Raw genomic sequence first — 4,559 nt, 5'->3', positions numbered from 1 at the left:
CACCACCTAAACAACTGAATAATGTCCTAGTACAGTGCAAATTTTTTTGGTATGAGTAATAATTTGTTCCTGAAATATTTAATATTTGCAAAGCATCGACAATGTGCTTGGTTTGGTTCAAAACTCAGAGGACATAGCTTCTGGATGGCACATTGTTTCCTTTTCCCACCCATAAGAACTGTAACTGTTATTCCTCCTTGACTTCTTTCTCCTAATAACCCTTTTCCCCACCCCACTCCAGTACATATCTATCTCATGATGATATACTGAAAAGAAAAAAAAACTCAACCCACACAATGCTTGATTTGGTTCTTTCTGAGGCTAGAGCCTGACTCTAGATATTAAACAATCTCTTTTAAGAGGATAATTTCCAATGCATAAAAATAGTCATATTCATATATATATATATCCTCAATTATTTTACCTATTTATTTAATAAAGATGTACTGACCTTGAAAATGTGCTAGGATCTGAAGATTTAAAACCAAATGGTAAGTTCAAGATTTTACAAGTAGTTACATTTGGCTAGAAAAATAGATTAGCTTGGAGAAGTAGATAATTGGGCATTACCAGTTCATAAAAAGCCATACATGCTAAGCTAAATGATTTTGAACTTTAAAACCTGAAAGTTATAAAGAGCTATTGACACCATATTGAGCAGTTACTACACGTGTAATGACATTGATGTTGAAGAAAGATCATCATTGCAGTAGTATGGAGGAGGTCCAGATTAGAGACAAGGAAAAAAGACAGAAGCGGGTATCAATCAAAAGAATAAATGATTTCATCATATTTCCTATTCATCCATCACAGCATTTTTTTTAACTTGGAGTCTTTTTACTTATAGAATATATTTTAGATCAGAGACAATATTTTTTTCTTAATAGAAGAAATCACATTAAATTAATATACACAAGTGCCATAAATACATGAGTGATCACACAGAAACTATATCAATAGTGTTCTCAATCACATATTCTTTCTTTTAAACTCATTGCAATCACATTTTTATCTGTGATTTCAGGGAATGTTTAGTCTTAAAAAAAAATTAGCTGTCAATAGATATCATTTGAGAAGATAAACTTCTATCAATGCAGCTTTTCAAGGAGGCACTAATATTCAGACAGAAATGACAGAAGTAGAACTCAGATTTTAGGTAAACTTCCCAGGCTATAATAGTAACATTCTTGTAAACTTAGAACTTCATTCGGATTTTTCTAAATGTTGACTTTGTTGCTAGAATTTGTGTATTTTCACATGAAAATAATAGGAAAAAAATGAAGCCATTCCTATCACTAAACTAACTGTTCAGTACAACATATGTTTGTTAAGCACATGCTGCATACAAACACTATGGTCATAAGTGTCAGGAATAAAAAAATGAAAAAGTACCCATCTCTATATTCAAGAATTTTACAATCTATAACAAGGAAAAAAATCATAGCCAATCCCTTGATCTGTAAAAGAAGGGCCCAAATCCACTTTATGAACCATCCGGAATTAGTAAAATTGCTAGAGTTCAGACTTCTTCTCCATGAACATGACCAAGTTATTCAAACTTTTTAATCATCCATAAGATGGGAATAGTTCAGTTCCTGCCTCATTGTGCTTTGGAGATGATGCTATAAAGAGAAAATGAGATAACACATGTACTTGTCACATTCTCAGGCAATAGCAAAACTCAATAAATATTAACTATAATCTTCATAATTTTAATTATTTGAAAACTTTTAGCATCTTATTATTGCTAATAATGTGTGTCATTATTGCTATTTATTCAATCCTTACTTTGTCTGTATAGACACGGCTGATTGTCAATTTGACACAGTTCAAATCCAAAATTCAATTATTTAATATATATCGTCACAAATGTATAATCAAAAGGCTATGCAATTTCATCTAAGATGAAACTATTCTTTGTATATTGAAACAGTGTTTATTTTTTTATAAATATTCTGAATATAGTCCCAATCTCCTAGGTCTTTCTGGATCTAAGGAACACAATTTTATTTATGCCATAGGAATATCTTTTTATCTAAAATTTTTATATTGATTTTTAAAAACACATTAGCTTCTTAAATATCCCAAGTACTTAATTCTCATTATTGTAAGATAATATATATATTGTCAGTGATAGATCATCATAAGTGAAATAATGACCCTCCATTTACCATTCCAATATTCTGCTTCTCTTGTAGCCACACTTCTTAAAAGGTTTATTTATATCTCAGGCCTACAATTCTTCACTTTCCATTACTTTTCAAACAGACCGGTCGGCTTTTCCTCCTTACCTCTCCACCGAAACGCCCTTGTGAAAGAACTGAGAATTCTGCTGTTAACACATTTATTAACATTGTTCTTTCTTCATCATATTCAACCTTTCAGCAACATTTGATTCACTTTTTACCTCTGAAAAGTGTTGGTCACATCTTATGTTTCTCTTGGGTGAAACATAATATTCAGTATTATGCTGGCAAATATTTAACAACTGGCTTTCTAGGGAGAAAAAAACAGTCCAACTTGTAGTGTGGGCTGATTTTCATAATTTAAATCCTTTTACCATAAATTATTTCAAGCTGCCAACATGACACTGCTAAACAGAGACAAGACACACACCGATGCTCCAGCATACCACTTGATCTGTGAATTAGCATCGAGTAGCACTGAATACTCAAATTGCAAATAATTTTATTTTTATAAAATATTATTAAGATGTAATTATATGTTCAAAAGAATAAATTTTTAGTTATATTTAATGATTGTGACTTAAACATTTGATAATAATTAATTATTATTTATATTTTATTTTTGAATTTTAAAAATAATGTTAAACTCTTTAAAAAAACAATTTCTTTGGAAAGCCAAATAAAACATATTTTTATGAAAAAGATATATATGTATGTATCTATTGGCTAGAAATACATTTAATTTTTTTTACTCTTTAGATCATTACTTACAATAGAACACAATATACTTGAAAATCTTGTTAAAAGAAAAAGTGGAACTTGAGATGAGAATTTATTTGTAAGGAACATTGCACTTATTTTTTTCTCCTATGGTAAAATCATTTTATTTGCTTCTTAATTTGCACCCAAATGTGTTAAGTCTTTGTAACTTAGCTCAAGCCACCCTCAGGTGGTATGGTCATTGTCCTTGAAACCTCAAATATTTCCTTGTTATTAAATGGAATATTACTCAGCCAAAGAAGAAATGAAATATAGCCATTTACAACAACATGGATGGACCTTGAAATAATCATACTAAGCGAAATAAGCCAGACAGAAAAGGTTGAAAATCACATGATATCACATATGTGGGATATAAACCTAAAAGTAACAAATGAACAGGACAAACAAAGACTCGTGGACATGGACAATAGACTAGAAAAGGGGGAGGAGGAAAGGGAAAAATAAAAAAAAATATAATGTTTAAAAAATTATGTATATATAATATGAAAAAATAAATAAACTGGCATTAAAAAAATAAAAAATGAATTCTAGGTTGCTATTCCTATATTAACAATCTGATGACTCCATTACATTAGTGGAATATCCCCTAAAATGGAGTTCAATTTTGATCAATATAAACCAAGATGTGACCCTGTACTATTATCAAGGATAGGCAGAAGTAAAAGTCACCCTAAACCACTATATGCTTATGTCTCACCTGCAAGAATGGGAACTGGGAAGGGGAGAAATCTACATGCAGCACTGAATTTGAGAACATTGCTTGGGACCTCTAGGGTGATTTCTGTCTCCTGGCTTTCCTCTTCTTCCCAGATAGCTGCTCACAGTGTTTGGCATGCAGTCATCTCACTCTGCCTGGTTACATGTGCCGGCCACTGGGGACCCGAGCTTGTACTCTTTGAGAAAGTATGCCACGTTGAATTTGCCACTGTGATCTCTAGATTGGTTACTGAGAATGAATTTGCCACTGTGATCTCTAGATTGGTTACTGAGAATGTCACATTTTAGTGGACTATTCTGCTCGTAAACCAGCCAGAGGTAGAGGTGAAGACCTGTGCCCTTGAGAGACCCAGAAGCCACATAATTGGAAAGGACTGTGCCACAGCTGATGTTGTTGTCCTTCATGTTGACCACCAAAAAATGGTGCCATTCCCTATATTTGGAACCCTTCCTACTGGTAGCATCCAGATCTGTCAAGACCAAAGTGTAGAATTTACCTGTATCAAGGCCATCTCATGCAATAGTGGTGGGTTGGTTCTTAACATGGGTAGGCATCAGCACTTTGCCCAGCTCCTTGATCTCCACCCAGTAAAGAATGCTTTGGCCACTCGTCCACTTTCTGTAGGTTCAAGGGTCCAGACCTCTTGCTGAGGTTCATCGGCTTCATGGGGCCAAGGAGGAGGACAGTCGGGAGAGCTGCAGGAAACCAGGTGCAGGTCAGCAGCAGAGACTAGAAGATGGTCACATAGTTTTGTATCTTCACAATATCATGTGTATTTCCTTTACATGAATTGTTACAATTGCAGTTTACTTATGCCATTATGTATTTAATGTCTACTCTACTAAATGAAGTTTCACAACTACAGGAACCAT

At 33.3% G+C, this 4,559-nt stretch overlaps 1 pseudogene; it reads right to left on the bottom strand.

Moving 5' to 3' along the window:
- Positions 1 to 3,738: 3,738 nt before the first annotated feature.
- On the bottom strand, positions 3,739 to 4,344 carry LOC120610675 (phosphatidylethanolamine-binding protein 1-like; annotated as a pseudogene).
- Between the last annotated feature and the right edge of the window lie 215 nt (positions 4,345 to 4,559).

This window comes from Pteropus medius, unplaced genomic scaffold, assembly GCF_902729225.1.
Source record: "Pteropus medius unplaced genomic scaffold, Ma_sr-lr_union100, whole genome shotgun sequence".
In the NCBI taxonomy this organism is placed as follows: domain Eukaryota; kingdom Metazoa; phylum Chordata; class Mammalia; order Chiroptera; family Pteropodidae; genus Pteropus; species Pteropus medius.
The sequence above is the reverse complement of the archived record's forward strand: the minus strand, read 5'-3'. Positions and strand labels throughout refer to the sequence as shown.